Source organism: Ranitomeya variabilis, chromosome 5 (genome assembly GCF_051348905.1).
Source record: "Ranitomeya variabilis isolate aRanVar5 chromosome 5, aRanVar5.hap1, whole genome shotgun sequence".
Classification (NCBI taxonomy): Eukaryota; Metazoa; Chordata; class Amphibia; order Anura; family Dendrobatidae; genus Ranitomeya; species Ranitomeya variabilis.
This window is the reverse complement of record NC_135236.1, coordinates 421,620,659-421,638,027: the sequence shown is the minus strand read 5'-3', so window position 1 is coordinate 421,638,027 and position 17,369 is coordinate 421,620,659. Positions and strand designations below refer to the sequence as shown.

The 17,369-nt window shown below is 45.4% G+C and overlaps 1 long non-coding RNA gene across 1 annotated transcript in view; it reads right to left on the bottom strand.

Moving 5' to 3' along the window:
• The window catches only part of LOC143776169 (uncharacterized), a 39,543-nt gene that overhangs the window by 8,271 nt on the left and 13,903 nt on the right, over positions 1-17,369 (bottom strand). The gene's annotated exons all lie outside the window — the stretch shown is intronic.

Sequence of the window (17,369 nt, the reverse complement as noted above, 5' to 3'; positions counted from 1 at the left end):
GTCGACATCTCCCAGCCACGACTCGTCTTGTCGCGATGATCTTCGCAGCCTTGAAAATAACAAGGTCACATACATTGTATACATAAATGTGTCTCTCCACTGAATACAGATACTGTATGTACCCCAGCACCAGCATTAATATACTATTAGCCACGCACCTTTAAAAATATAAAGTGATAAGCAGCACTGTGTCCCCAATTACCTATAATCTCTGACTCCCAATAATATAAATTATTCAGTCTCTCCCCAATTATCTGTAGGCTATGTGCACACGGAAAATGTACAAGGTTTTACTGCACACGCAAAGTGAATGAGAGCCCTGAAGTCTCATGCACACGCTGCTTATTTTTTCCTTGCAGATTTGCAGCCTATTAAAATCTGCATAATGCCAGAGTATTTCACTCGTATTAATGGGGAAAAATACGTAACAAAAGCATGGCAAAAATTTATGAAAAAAATGTATTTTATGCAACTTTCTTCCTGCCAACACATTAGGATATGCAGCAGAATTTTGTCCTGCAAATCCTGAACATGTGTACATAGCCTTAGTTCCTGTCCTGTGTCCCCAACATTCATCATAAGTCCTGGATAGCATCAAAATGAATTTGGAAGTGGGAGAAGACGCTATCAGGTACTGAGCATCCTCTGCCACCTCCCACTCATTACAAGTCCCTGACAGTGTCTTCTCCCACCTTTCAGTTCATTATAAAGGGTCCTATGCACATTACCCTCTCCTCTCCCCAATACATTTTAAGTTCTTGAAAGCATCACAATGAATTGTAAGATGGTGGAGGACACTATCAGTGGCTTAGCACTCTCCCCCAGTATCCAATTAATTTTACATCCATATCTAATGTCTTCCTTCCCCTGTTCATAATTCCATTATAAGTCCCCCTTCCTCCCATCCCAATGTCCCCCCTGCATCCCATCATTGTCCTCCACCCCACCTCCATCATTGCCCTCTCCATTACCTCCATCACTGCCCTCTCTACCACCCCAATCACTGTCTTCGCCACCACCTCAATCATTGCCCTCTCCACCACCTCCATCATTACCCTCTCCACTACATCCATCATTGTTCTCCCCCTCCACCCCATCATTATCCGCTCCCCACCACCTCCATCATTGCCTTTTCCCCATCACCCCCATCATTGCCCTTTCCACAACCCCCATCATTGCTCTTTCCACCACCTCCATCATTGCTTTCTCCCCCACCACTCCCATCATTGCCCTCTCCTTCACCCCCACCACTGCCCTCTCCACCACACACACACACCTCTTCTCAGCATCTTCGTCGCTGGCAGCTTCCTCTCTCTAACACAGCTCACGTTGAATGCTGACGTCATCCAGCCGAGCTGCTGTGTCAGACAGGGAGCGTGGGCAGGAAGCAGGATGGATCCCTGCAGCTCTGCTAGGCACATGCGGGCAATCTGGCCAAGGGCCCCCGGATCCTCGTAGATGGATAAACAGGCCAGATTGCCCTCATTAGTAGCCACCCTGCAGGGGCCCCCTCTACCTCCGGGCCCCAGAGGAGCCACACCAGCTGCACATATGGTATGTCCGCCCCTGAGTGGTTCCATTAAAATGGAGACCAGACAAGTGAGAAAAACAGATTTGTAAATGTAGACATTATTTGTTTCTGCAATTCATCTGCCAAGCAGTATCTAGGGAATCAGCCCATTTCTGGCAGAGTCTGTAACTAGGTTTATGCAGGCTTATCTGAGGACAGCATAAACTGGGGACTGAGACCATGATTCCTGCACTGGGTCACTTACTTTTTTGGTGCAGTAGTTTTTCATATATTAATCACTCTGTATAAGCTGCAGAGCTAGAATCATCTCATTGTAATGCATTCTCTGCTCAGTCCTCGATAATCACAAACAGCAGGCTAACCCCACTGTACACTGTGTAAAGGGACAGAGCCATCAACCAGGGATAATGGGGCAAGGACTTGGCAGCACATGTATTACATTGCGAGGACTCCAGCACTGCAATTATTTTGTGAAAACTATCACACAAACAGAAGTGAGTGACCCAACATAGGAATGGGGATCTCTCTCCATACCTTTTTCTGCTCTTGGTAACAGTTTCCTTTTGATGTATTTTTTATTTGTTTGGTTGCTCAACCGTGGATTTCATAACTCTGTGCTTTCCTCAATGACTACAAAAATTATTTTAGGGTTGTTGTAGACAAAATATTTCTTTAACAATTCTTGCAATATTACATTTCGCAAAGCAATATAAGTTTCTAACATGTTAGCAATATGCTACAGCTCATCCTAAAATTTATGTTCATTACATTTGGATTTTTTTGATTTGTATTTTAAGCTGGATAATTAATTTTATATTTTGATCTATTTTTTAAAATAGCAATAATGTGTATTTTTCAGTTCTTAATTTTTAATGGGGCACATGTTGTAGGTGCCGCTGTAATATTGACAGCAACATTTAACAACTTTGCTCCACATGTGGCTGTTAGAGGCGCTGTTATAACGGCACTGACTCTCCCGCTGATCGCATGACATTGGCTGCAGGGATAGCGAGAGGCAACAATCAGTGGTCGCTACACTTTCCCCACCTTTGGACGTATCACATACATCCAGAGGAAGTGAGAGAGCAGCAGCACTCTCCGGATGTGATTATAATGTACGGTAAGTGTTATTATTTTACTGGGGGCAAACATACAGATTGAAAAGGGGTTGTCCCAGTAGTGGAAACTCCTTTAATGTATGCCTTGTTGCCCGTAACTTCATAACTAATCTGTTACAACACAGCGATCTAGACCACACACTATACTCAAATTAACGGCTGCCAAATGAAAAATTACAAAAGCTCAACATGAATTATTCAATAAGATACCAATCTAAATGCCTATCAGCCCACAACAATACAAGCTGAGTAGACTCTTCTCTGTGAAATTCCTATATTGTATGTGTAATGCAGGTGCCTGGAGGCAACGTACAGAGATCACGAAGCGGAAACAGCCAGGGGTTGATATTTTGGTATTTTAATACAACAATAACTTCTAAACAATTAGGGTTAGTAAATATGCAATTTAACAATATAGAGAATTATAACAGGTTATGAACAAGATAGAAAGTCTTTCCGTACTTAACGTTATTGGTGGGCCCAGTCTTGGGAGCCACCACGTGAGTTCTCATCTGAAGCTCTGGCTCTAGCGAGGATCACCGGGTTTTCCCGCTGGGCCGCAAGTCTCTTCCTGACGTAGTCTATTAAACCTGTGTTCCTAGTCCCAGCCGGCCCCAATACCGTAGGTGATAGCTGGAAGTGACAACTCTGCTCACTTGCACTGTTCCTCCTCTCTTGCAGGCATGCCTCTCCTGTCGCAGTTGCCACATGGCTCTTCTTGGCTTGACCGTCAGGGAAAGTCTCTCAGGCTCAGGGCAGAGAGGAACGGGCCTCTACTCTTGACAGGCGTAGTCTAACCTTGGAGGCTTCAAAGCTCAGGGCGCAGATTACTGCTCTGACCAGTGTAAGACGTACTCGGGGGTACCTTCTGGGGTATCTAGAACTTGCCAGGTGGTGACCAACAGCCAGGTAGCACAGACTCCCTGCTGAGGCCTGTCACATTGGTCTCAGTGGAGTCTCTGGAGCACGTCTGCCCCGCTCTCATTACTGGCACCAAATCCACCTGTGATTTGGTGCTGGGATTTTATTTCAGTGAAGTTCTTACAGAGGGTCACTTGATCTGGTCCAGCACACAATGTTCTTCCCTCTCCAAATCTTCTAGCACGCTTTGGTTCCGCTTGATTTTAGCTGGCCAGCAGATGGCAGCCTCTCCACATTAATGGAACAACTTGCACTAATTTTCCAGAGGGCTCATGTTTTCTTGCTACATTTGGGCAAAGACCATGTTGCAGCTCATAGATTTGCTCTATCTAGATTTGGGACATATAAAATTTCAGATTGCTGCCATGGAAACTAGTTTAATTTGCTCTAAAGTTCACAGGTGTTTGGATTCCTTGTGTATGTAGCAGTGTTTTATTATGTAAGATTTTATAATTGTATGTGACTGGCACAATCATATGGGTAACTTCAGTACCATTAACCCCTTTCCGACAGCGAGCATAATGGTACGCCGATGTCAGACTCCTTCTGTTTGGCGCGGGCTCCGGTGCTGAACCCGTACCTTTCCGGGCACATGACAGCTGATTTATATAGCTGACATGTGCCCGCAACAGCCGCGGGTGGAATCGCAATCCACCAGCGGCTATTAACATGCTAAATGCCGCTGTCAAGCTCTGACAGCAGCATTTAACTCGGGCATCCAGCAAGCGCGCTGGAAATCCCGCCCATCGGTGACCCCGTCACATGATTACGGGTCACCGATGGGTTGGCATGACAACCAGAGGTCTCCAGCAGCAGGGCTGACCCGAAGGTATAGGCGAACTAGGCGGCCGCCTAGGGCGCCAACCCTAAGGGGGCGCCAGAGAAAAAATAGAAAAAATTATAAAAAATCTTTTCAAAAGGCAAAAGGTGTATGGAGCGGAGCTGAATGTGTATGAGGTGTATGGAGCGGAGCCGTGTGTGTATGAGGTGTACGGAGCGGAGCCGTGTGTGTATGACGTGTACGGAGCGGAGTCGTGTGTGTATGAGGTGTACGGAGCGGAGCCGCGTGTGTACTAGGTGTATGGAGCAGAGCGCGTGTGTACAGGGCACAGCCGCGTGTGTAGGAGTAGCTATGTGTGGCCATTATATGGTACGGAGTATCATGTGCGGCCATTATACGGTACGAAGTATCATGTGCGGCCAATATACAGTATGGAGCATTATGTGTGCTCATTATACAGTATGGAGCATCATGTGTGGCCATTATACAGTATGGAGCACTGTGTGGCCATATTTTTTTGTTTATAATTATTCTTTATGAAACAGTATGATCAGCAGTGCTAAATGGGTGTGGTTGGGACGTGGATATGGGTGTGGCTAGTTATGAATGGGTGTGGTCAGAGGCGTGGCCTAAAATTTGCCGCAGGTTAATAGCGTTATGATGCTGTCCGGCACCTGCACGCAGCCTAATGCAGAAGGGAGAAAATGATCTTTATTTTCCCTGCCAGCATTCGGTATTCAGTCATAGGGGCAGGGGGTGGAGCCGGTTCAGTCACGCTCTGAGTATACAGAGCGGCCACTTTAATCGCAGCCCCAGCCCTGACTGACAGCTGAGCCCCAATGTAGAGCCAGCATAGAGCCAGAAAGACTTGAGGGAAAACCTGATGACCCCCCCCCAGGGGCCAGAGTTCCAGAGAGAGAGCGAATCTACGTGGTAACTCCCATGGATGCGTACCACCTTTGTGAACAGACCTTTAGTGTTATATAGTGAAGAACTTTCGTTGCTAATTCACTTGTATCAGTATTTGGTTTATTGTTTGATTTACCTTGCTATTATTACCAACTGTTTAGAATTACTGTAAATTATTATTGCATTTAAACAGAATTACATTGTTCATTGACTGTGTGAGGAATATTGGTGATACAATTCCATGTCAATCATTTGTATCCTCTTTGGCATGGGATTATAAAAACCAGGGGGGTAACTACAACAGGTGCAGGGGTTGCAATCGCACCCGGGCCCTGGAGCCTAGGGGGGCCCTAAAAGTCTCTTTGGCCTATAGAAAAAGACTATTGCTATTAAAGATTTAAAATATTTGGGGGCTCCGTTGGTGCTTTCACAACGGGGCCCATGAGTTTCAAGTTACACCACTGTAAAAACCCCTTCAGTATGCAGTTGTAACAGAACACCTAGCAGCAGCAGGGGGTCAAGAGTCAAAGGACTGTGAGTATACGAAAAATTGGCCTGCACTCTGTAATAATGCAGGGTGCTGGGGTAACGGACCAAAGGTCCAATATCAGTAGACTAAGATTCACCGCACACCCTTAGTGGAATATCTTTCAGAAATGAACAAATTATTCATTATGCACAAAATCAATCAGATAACATAGGTACAATGGAAAAATAATATGCTACACAGATTACTGAGGTTTCGAATCCTCCCGGGTCTTACTCATAGGTCGCTGAATCCAGATGTAGTATGGGAGCAGAACTCAAGAAAAAGGAAGGGATGTCCCTGTAGTATCTAGGGGCTAATAATCCCAGAAATTCAGCTGTGATGGTATAGGGTGCCTATTGTGGCTGTGGACCTTATTTGCAGCGTGATTCAGCGGCGCTCCCGCACCTTGCTGTGTGGTGTCAGCCCGGACGAATTTGATGCCGCCAGAACCAACAGCCTAGGACCGTCAAGAAAGGAGTTATGATCTTTCATAGGTTTTGGAAGACTTAGTTACAAACTTCCAGTGGAGGGGATTTAGGATCAGTCCAGAGGCATGAGGGGAGTGACCCAAAGGGGATAAAAGCTAGTGTAAGGCCATGTGGTCGCTCTGTCTCTCTGATGCACATGGTCCACTTTAAAAGGGGGATCATGTTGAGTAATGTGCTGTGAAGGACCTAGGACCCTACTGCAAGCTGATACCCCCTGAGGCCCAGCATACACATGAACGAACATCACCTGGTAATTGGCATGACCCATCTGCTCATATGTTTTGTCCTACCACTTCACCCTGACGAAGCGAAACGTGCATTGGGGCAGCGGGGACGCCATAAAAACACAACATCTAGTCATGTAAGTGCCTTTTTCATACCTTCTCTGCCTGATATGCTCCACTGTTGGGAACAGTGTATCCCCTGTACTTATACTGGCATTATTGGCCCTGCTATAAACTGGTCTTATATGTATTCTATTTATTTTTTGGTCACATGTGTCCCTGCGTGGTTAGCAGCAACCCTGTTTAATACTTATTTCCTGTAACTTTTTAATGATAAATAATAAACTTTAGTCTTTTACTGGCAATGTATACTGTTGATTCATTCTGGTGTTCATCTGATTTTCAGTTTTTGCCCTCCCATTGTTGTTATTTTTGGGTTCTCGATGTAGTTATTACCACGAATCCACATGTCTGTTTCTTGGTTTAATTTTCCATGCTACCGGGGCTGTTTTCTGGCCAGATATAACTCTGCTAACAGACCAAGCATATATTGAACAAGGAACTGGTAGCAGTCCTACCGGGCCAACACTGTTTCACTGGTGCTAGTGAAAGGGGCCTCTCAGCCTGTCATGGTTGTGGGTGAATGTGGTGCCATATCAGTGGCTGCTTGGGTAAAATCCTCTTACTCCCCATGCCTCCCTGGAACCGTGTTGACAGGGCATATCTGTGTAAAACTGTACCAATCTGATCTTGCATGTCCCGAGGTGCTGCGGAACGTCATGCTGGTACAAGTGGGGAAACCTTACTACGTGATCTCCCTGACGTAATGTTGACATCAGACGGGGTGGAGAAGTATGGATCCTTCACAAACTGTTCTTGCCGTGCGTTATCTGTGTGTTTCATCCGGTCACCTGCATTACATTTGGCGCAGTCGGCAGGATGCAACATTTAAACACAGATATGGCAGTATCTTTATGGCAGTCAAGTAAAATATATCTTTAGGCGTTATGCTCAGTAATCTTCCCAAGTTCACAGGGAGCAGCGTGCCACTATGGTTCTGGATAGAGAGACTGAAGAGTATGCTGCGCATGTACATCATGGCCCCCTCCGTTCAGGCCAAGTTAGCCCTCCTGACCCTTGACGGAGAGGCTTGACAGATGGTTATGTACCACCCATCTAGGGACCGTGACACTGTGGATAAAGTGATAAAAACCTTAGATGACATGCATGGTGACACTACGGACCTAGGGCACCTCATTCGGTTGTTCCAGCGGATTCAAGGGGAAAGTGAGACAGTAGCTCAGTATGTTAATGCATTGCAGGAAGTGATGGCCCACATCACCAAAAAGACCCAAGACAGGCACAAAGGACTAGGTCCATTGGATGAAGTGCTACAGGATCAACTGGTTGCTGGATTGAGGGACCCTATCTGAGACTGGAATTAAAAGGAACTGCTGCAGCTGAATCCAGACTTGGGCTTTCTTGAGGTCAGGGCTGAAGCTAGAGTCCTGAAAAGAGAGGCCCCTGTCCTGACCAGCCCTGTCTGGAGCCATGAAGTGGCCATCTCTGAGTCAACCTACACTGATCCCAGACCCAGGGAGATACATCAAGCGTTCCCCATCCTACCCTCACTGCCCAATGTGAAAGGAGGCCAAAGCGGGAAAGCAGTTTCTCCCGAGCCCATGTCCATAGTCCATCAGTGGAACGCGAGCCAGATTGTTAGACATCAGATGGAAGAGGACATATCTCAAGAGACTGATGCGCCCCACGGTCGTGGAACATACCGTGGGGTTTCAAGCCTTGCAGGGCAGAGAAGGGGACTGCTGCTGCTACCATGTGTAAAAGTTTCCTAACACCAGAAGTGCATCGATATGTTTCAGCATTGAGATATCCAAAAAAGGCCCATATATGACTAAAGGGTGTAAAATTGGTCAGGTGATTACATACAAAAGCATGGATTTTTATCCAAAAAGATTGTATTTCTGAGCAAGACCACATGCAATGGTACAGGTCATACACTGCCAATATGTCAAAAGTATAATACAATCTTTTATTAGTTACATAAGTAAAACAGTAAACTTAGAAACAGTGGAAATAAAAGGGAAAAGAGAAGTCCTCATGAAGTGCAAGTACACAGGCTAGATAAGACAAAGGTCATCAACTTGTATAAAGTATGAAAAGATATTAAATATTGGAAAACACTATAAATTCCATACATTTGTATAGAGTTATGCCATATGTAAAGATTGTAGAAAGTAAAGTGGCATAAATAAAGTAAATACAGACTCTCCGGACTCAACGCAGGCATCCTTTGGACTCCTGTTGCAGTCTAGAGTGGAACGCACGCTGACGTCACTTCCACCCGAGTCGCCACGTTCCTATGGAAGAAGCCACTCTTGGCGAATGTAATGCCGGTGATACCATGCATGGTGGACACGGTCACTAGAACTCACACGTTTGAACGATTAAATCAAGGTGAGGCTCTGATTGGCTTTCCGTCCTTTATATACCCCATACAACCTTACATCTCAGTTCCCCGTTGAAGTCGTATACGAAACGTGCATCGGTCAGGTGCAATAACAGTAAGTTAGTATTATTTTGCCGCCATTACCTCCCATGTGTCTGCATATTTTTTACCTTTGGTCATCTTTTCTTGTGTGAGGAAGTGAAGGTGATCATATGCGAGGGTCGATATGTATCCCCCAGGATGCACATAGAAGCGCATTGAGGCTGCTGGAGTGCATTGCAGTCACAGGCATAGCTGTGATTGCAGTGCAAAATGAAAGTAAGTTTGGTCTTGGGCAAGCTATTTGCTCAAGGCATATTTAAGAAAACCCGGCATGGGCTTTTATTTTTGCAGCGAACTACAGGATGGTACTGGGGCCATTTGTTCCCTCCAGATCGGGTCTTACAAGTGTCCGATGGCCACAGATCCATTTAAAATCCCTGCAGCAAGGGTTGGGTGTGTCAGTCTAGGTTTGCAAACTGCAGAACAGGTGGCTCTGCAACACCCGGCTGGTGTGAAGTAACACAAAGTCAAGTGAAGCAAAAACGCCTGGTGCCCCTCAGCGTGACTCGGCGGTGTAGTCACCCACGGTAACAGGTCTCGGATACGGACTGTCTCGACGCCCTGGCTGCGATCCAGAGGATACTGTTTGCTTTTCATTTGTAAGTTTTGGACATTAAACACATTTTTCTTTGAACTTTCCTGTGGTCCCTGCCTATTTGTCGCACTCCACCAACCCCACTGCGCTACATTTGCTATACTATTTATAGACTTATGTGTTACATGAGGTACTCCTCTGCTATATGTGGTGATTGCTGTGCAGCTCTTCATAGAGTTATTACTCATTTAGCACTGACTTTACTCAAATCCTAAATTATTAGGCTGCTCTGAAACAGGTTGTTTCATGCACTAACATGTCTCTTTACATTTATTGAGAATCACTAACTCAGCACATGCCACTTTACTTTCTACAATCTTTACGTATGGCATAACTGTATACAAATTTCTGGTATTTCCAATCTAATATCTTTTCATACTTCATGCAAGTTGATGACGTTTGTCTTATCTAGCCCCTGTACTTGCACTTAATGAGGACTTCTTCTCTTTTCCCTTTTATTTCCACTGTTTCTATGTTTACTTCTTTAATTATGTAACTAATAAAAGATTGTATTACTCTTTTGACATATTGGCTGTGTATCATGTTTATAGGCATTGCATATCCTTAATGGGTACACAGTATTCAATTATTCTGTTTAGGCTTGTTAATAATTTGATGTAGGAAAAATACCCATCTTATGTCTTCTAATGGGATTAATATAGGCCCAATGACAGAGATTGAGGAGCATTTCTATATATTGTGCTGAAGGAAGAAACTTATGGCTATAATCAATTGCTGTAAGTGTGTTTGGTATAATGAGTTCTGGTATATCCCTCGACCATTTGGTTAGTGATGTTGACTGGGCGACATGGTCTGTTGGTTTATTAAGGCATTTATAATACCTTGATATTTGGCTTTTTGAGGACTGAGATGGTGAAAAGAGTATTCTTAAAAGTGGGTTCCACTCTGTTTCGGTAAGGTGGGGCAGAAAAAGTTGAAATATAGATCTTAGCTTGTACAATTAGAAAATTAGAAAAACAGGAGCAGCACCAGGGAAAGGTGACTGCAGAGCCTCCCTGGCACAGAACAAACCATTCAGATAAGAAGTAACGAATGGAGGCAGCACACCAAGCAATATGGCCAAAAAAACAGTGGTATATTAGACTATAGTGTCAGTGGCAATGTTTCGGTTTTGAGGTATGAACCTTTCTCAAGTTTTAAAATACAGAGGGGTGAAGCCAGCGCTGCTTATGGTTAGAGCACAATACAAAAAGTGCATATGCACTTTATGTATTGCGTTCTGACCATAAAAAGCGCTGGCTTCTCCCCCTTTTTTATTTTGATATTGGTTTGTGGTTGACCACCACTGTTGCCGTGCGTGCTAGGTTATGTACGCCATTCTTTCTGTGTTTTTTGTGATTGACCTAGGCTGCTGTACACACTTACATCAGCCCTGCCTTGCCCTAGGCTTTGTTTGATTGTGCACCTGTGTCCAAGCCTGTCTCACCCTTCACCTGTGGTGCTGGTTGGGCAGTGTGGAGGTTGTATCTAAAATGTCTATGTCCAGACCTGGTCAACCTTAATCTGCGCTTGCCCTTCTGGCGCCATGGGAGTGATTTAGAAAAGCTTCAGGTACAGTTTGCATTTAACCCCTTTACCCCCAAGGGTGGTTTGCATGTTAATGACCGGGCCAATTTTTACAATTCTGACCACTGTCCCTTTATGAGGTTATAACTCTGGAACGCTTCAACGGACCCTGGTGATTCTGACAAAGTTTTCTCGTGACATATTGTACTTCATGATAGTTGTAAAATTTCTTTGATATTACCTGCGTTTATTTGTGAAAATAAAATGGAAATTTGGCGAAAATTTTGAAAATTTCGCAATTTTCCAACTTTGAATTTTTATGCAATTAAATCACAGAGATATGTCACACAAAATAGTTAATAAGTAACATTTCCCACATGTCTACTTTACATCAGCACAATTTTGGAAACAATTTTTTTTTTGTTAGGGAGTTATAAGGGTTAAAAGTTGACCAGCAATTTCTCATTTTTACAACACCATTTTTTTTTAGGGACCACATCTCATTTGAAGTCATTTTGAAGGGTCTATATGATAGAAAATAACCAAGTGTAACACCATTCTAAAAACTGCATCCCTCAAGGTGCTCAAAACCACATTCAAGAAGTTTATTAACCCTTCAGGTGTTTCACAGGAATTTTTGGAATGTTTAAATAAAAATGAACATTTAACTTTTTTTCACAAAAAATTTATTCAGCTCCAATTTGTTTTATTTTACCAAGGGTAACAGGAAAAAATGGACTCCAAAAGTTGTTGTACAATTTGTCCTGAGTACGCTGATACCCCATATGTGGGGGTAAACCACTGTTTGGGCGCATGGCTGTCACGGGAGACCTAGGCAGGAACGAGCTTATAACCCGGGCCCCAGTGATTTCCCTCAGACTAGGGAAACCCTGACTGACCCTCTACCTAGAGTTTACACTGATGGTGTGCATGTCTAGGCCTCCACCCTCTCCCTATCTCCTGTTTCAACCCTAGGCTGAAAACACCCCCCTCCACCCAGTGAAGGGATAATACACCAATACCCACAGTTAGCACAGACAAGGATAACGGAAAATATACACCACGCCGCAGTCACTCAGGAATACAGTATAAATGCACAGGGCAAAATAAATACAAATATAGGAAGGAGTAAATAAGACAAAGGGAAATACATCACCAGATACGATACTCCAACTACTAGCTCACCACTCCAGACCGAGATAACCAAGCACTCGCCCTTCACCATGCTGTGATTTTAATTACATCCATACACAGTTGGTTCTGAGCTTCCTATAAAAGCAGGCTTTACCATGTTATTAGCCATAGGTAAGTGTTCACACTAGGCAGTCAGCTCAGGTACCCATCCGATCTGAGATTACCTTGACGTTTGGTGGATGGGCTCACAACGTTTGGCCAAATATTGTGCTAAGAATCTCATGTGTTTTTTCACAAATTGCCCTAGCCATTATGCTATTCACATTTCATATATTGCACATTTCCTTGTCTTAGCACAGTAAATTTTGAGTGCAGCCATTGATCTATTTGCTATATAACCAAGCACTAGACAGAAGCTATAATCGGCGATGCCCAATGTTCAGGAGAACTATTTAAAGGCAGTGGGCATGGCCCAGCTTCCAATCCGAGCACCAGGTAAATTAACCCCGGACCAGCTAGATAAAATCTAGCTGACGCCAATGAGCGCATAGTGGTCAAAAGCGGAATTACCGCTGTCTGTCGAACGACCTGGTCTGAACAGTGTCCGACATGACAGTACCCCGCCTTCTACGAGGGACCCCAGGGCCCTCATGGCTTATAGGACCCGGCTTGTCCGGATGGCGGCGTTGAAAAAACCTGACCAGCCGATCTGCATGAACGTCTGAGGCTGGTACCCAGGACCTCTCCTCAGGCCCATAACCACGCCAGTGTACCAAGTACTGTAAAGTGCGGCGCACTACACGAGAGTGAATCACCTTGGAGACTTCAAATTCCAAATTACCATCCACCAAGACTGGAGGTGGCATAGGCGCCGCATCCACGGAACCCACCACCTTCTTTAACAGAGACCTGTGAAACACGTTGTGTATCTTATACATCGTAGGAAGCTCCAATCAGTACGCTACTGGGTTAATGACGGCGGTGACCCTAAATGGACCAATAAACCGTGGACCCAATTTAAGAGATGGTATTTTGAGTCTTATGCTTTTTGTGGATAACCACACCCAGTCATCCACACTCAGCTCTGGACCTGGCACATGCCTACTGTCAGCCACACGTTTGTACCTGGCACCCACACTCAACAGACGCTGTTTAACTCTCCTCCAGACTGAAGATAATTGTGCTCCTAACTGGTCTTCCTCCGGGACGCCGGAAGAGACCCCCGGACTCAAAGTACAAAATTGAGGATGAAGCCCGTAAACACAAAATAACGGAGACTCCCCATGCGACTCCTGGCGGTGATTATTGATGGCAAACTCAGCCAAAGGAAGAAACTTCGACCACTCCTCCTGGTTATCTGAAACAAAGCAGCGTAAGTATTGTTCCAAATTTTGGTTCATACGCTCGGTCTGACCATTAGACTGAGGGTGAAACGCCGTAGAATGAGACAATTTGATCCTCAGCCGTGAACAAAATGCTTTCCAAAGTTTTGCCACAAACTGAGACCCCCTATCAGAAACGATGTCAGACGGAACCCCATGAAGTCTGACCACTTCCTGCACAAATACCTGAGCCAAAGTCTTAGCATTAGGCAACGAAGGTAAAGCCACAAAGTGCGACATTTTTGAGAACCGATCAACAATCACCAAGATGACCGTGTTCCCAGCTGAGGAGGGCAAGTCAGTGATAAAATCCATGGAGATTTCCGTCCATGGCTTACTAGGTACCTCGAGAGGAAGTAGTGTGCCAACAGGACGGGAGCGGGGCGTCTTAGTCCTAGCGCACGTGGTGCAAACTGACACGTATGAGACCACGTCCTGTCGGATCTTGGGCCACCAAAACCGAGGTGACACCAACTACAAGGTACCCCTAACCCCTGGATGGCCAGCCAGGACAGCATCATGATGCTCCGCCAAAACCTTTAAGCGGAGATGGAGCGGTACAAACGTTTTGTTGATGGGAAGCTCAGATGGTACCTCCACCTGAGCCTCGGCAATCTCAGCCTCAACCTCGGTAGTGAGAGCCGAAACCACAACACCCTTTTGGAGGATGGGTACTGTATCTTCCCGAGGCTCTCCCCCCGGAAAACACCGGGACAAAGCATCCGCCTTAGTGTTTTTAGAACCAGGTCTGTAAGTGACAACAAAGTTGAACCGCGTGAAAAACAATGCCCAGCGAGCCTGCCTCGGAGACAGACGCTTGGCAGACTCCAAATAAAGCAAATTCTTATGGTCGGTAATAACAGTAACCTGATGAACCGACCCCTCCAAGAAGTGTCGCCATTCCTCAAAGGCCAATTTGACTGTCAACAACTCTCTGTTGTCGATATCGTAGTAACGTTCGGCGGGCGACAGTTTCTTGGAAAAATAGGCACAAGGACGCAAACCGCTCAAGGATGAGCCTTGTGACAACACCGCCCCCACACCAACCTCAGACGCATCGACTTCTACAACAAAAGGTTTCGATACATCTGGCTGCACAAGAATGGGAGCCGAAACAAACCTGTTCTTAAGAGATTCAAACACGCACACAGCAGCCTCAGGCCAAACGGAGAAATTGGTACCCTTTCTAGTCATGTCAGTTAGCGGTTTAGCAATGATGGAAAAATCCTTGATAAACTTCCTATAGTAGTTAGAAAACCCAAGGAACCGCTGAAGTGCTTTCAGGTTATCAGGCCTTTTCCAATGCAACACCGCTTGCACCTTAGCGGCGTCCATCTTAAAACCCGAAGCAGACACAATGTAGCCCAAGAAAGGCAACTCCTGTACCGAAAATACACATTTCTCCAGTTTTGCATATAGCTTATTCTCTCTGAGAAGCTGTAACACCTGCCTGACATGATCTAAATGAGTATCACGGTCGCAAGAATATATGAGGATGTCATCTAGGTACACAATAACGAATTTCCCCAAAACATGCGAGAACACATCATTTATGAAATGTTGAAACACTGCAGGTGCGTTTGTCAACCCAAATGGTATCACCAATTTTTCAAAATGACCCTCAGGGGTATTAAAATCCGTCTTCCACTCATCACCTTGACGGACTCTTATGAGGTTGTACGCCCCCCTGAGGTCAAGCTTGGTAAACCACTTAGCACCTGCCACCTGGTTGAACAAATCCGGTATCAATGGCATAGGGTATGGATCATGAACCGTAATCTGGTTTAACTCCCTGAAATCCAGACACGGCCGTAGTCCACCATCTTTCTTAACGAAGAAGAACCCTGCTGCCACTGGTGAGGATGAAGGCCTGATGTGCCCTTTGCTCAAACTTTCAGCAATGTAATCCTTTAGCGCTTGTCTCTCCGGACCGGAGATGTTAAACATCCTTGCTTTAGGCAACTTGGCCCCTGGTTTAAACCTGATAGAACAGTCATAGGAGCGATGTGGTGGCAACTCTGAACAACCCTTCTCAGAGAACACATCCACAAAATCCAGAAGTGACTCAGGAACGCTTGGAGTCACAGCAGAAACACATGTGGCCAAGCAATTCTCCTGACAGAAATCACTCCACTGAATTATGTCCTGAGTTTTCCAGTCAATAACTGGGTTGTGTGTAGACAACCATGGAAAACCCAGAACCAATTGTGCCGGAAGACTCTTGAGCACCTTACATGTAACCTGCTCGAAATGAAGAACCCCAATGTGGAGATTAATCTCAGCCACAAACTCAGTAATCTCCCCCTGTGGGAGAGGAGCAGAATTGATGGTGACCACGCGGATAGGATGAGGCAGTTTTTCAATCCTAAAACCAGCAGTGCGCACAAACTCCTCATCAATGAGATTTGTGGCAGAACCACTATCCACAAAAACAGTGATTGGCAGCTCTCTGCCAGCGACAACAACTTTGGCAGGGAGCATGCACTGAGAAACCATCATGGAGGATATACATAAGCTCAGATTGGACTCCTCCACACCCTCTGAGCTTAGAAGTTTTTCCGCCGTTGCGTTTTTCTTTGACAGCAGAGGACAGATATTAATAAAATGACCAGTCTTATCGCAGTAAAAACAGGCTCCCTGCTTCCTGAATACAGGGGCTCGAGTCTTAACATGTGATACCCCTGCGACTTGCATAGGTTCCGTGGGCTCACCTGCAGCAACCTCACGTGAACCTAAACCTTCACCCACAGGTGGCGTCTCATGATCCCCCTGACGGAAACGGCGATCAATGCGGACAACAAGACTCATAGTGGAATCTAGTGAAGCAGGAGTCTCATACATCAGGAGGGCTTTTTTAACCCTATCAGAAACTCGATGAATAAAGTTACTCCGCAGCGCGGAATCATTCCACTGTGTGTCGACCGCCCAGCGGCGAAATTCAGAACAGTAATCCTCTGCAACTCGCTCCCCCTGGCGAATAGTGCGTATCTTAGTATCTGCTAGAGCCATTCTGTCAGGCTCATCGTAAATGTTTCCAAGAGAAGAAAAAAAACTCTCCACAGAGTCAAATGCAGCAGAATCAGATGGCAAAGAAAACGCCCATGCTTGGGGATCCCCGTTTAATAATGACAACACCAGACCCACACGCTGAGCCTCATTACCGGAGGAGATCGGGCGCATACGGAAATACAGTTTGCAAGGTTCACGAAAAGAAACAAATTTACTGCGTTCCCCAGCAAATTTTTCAGGCAAAGGAAATTTAGGCTCAGAAACTTTACCTGTAATTCCGGCTTGCACATTAGACACTGCTAGTCCCTGTTGCTGCACTGCCCCCCTTAACTCAGTGACCTGCAGGGACAGTGCCTTCAACTGGCGGGTTATGGAAATCATGGGGTCCATAGAAATAATGTTGGCCGATTATAATGTCACGGGAGACCTAGGCAGGAACGAGCTTATAACCCGGGCCCCTGCGATTTCCCTCAGACTAGGGAAACCCTGACTGACCCTCTACCTAGAGTTTACACTGATGGTGTGCATGTCTAGGCCTCCACCCTCTCCCTGTCTCCTGTTTCAACCCTAGGCTGAAAACACCCCCCTCCACCCAGTGAAGTAATAATACACCAATACCCACAGTTAGCACAGACAAGGATAACGGAAAATA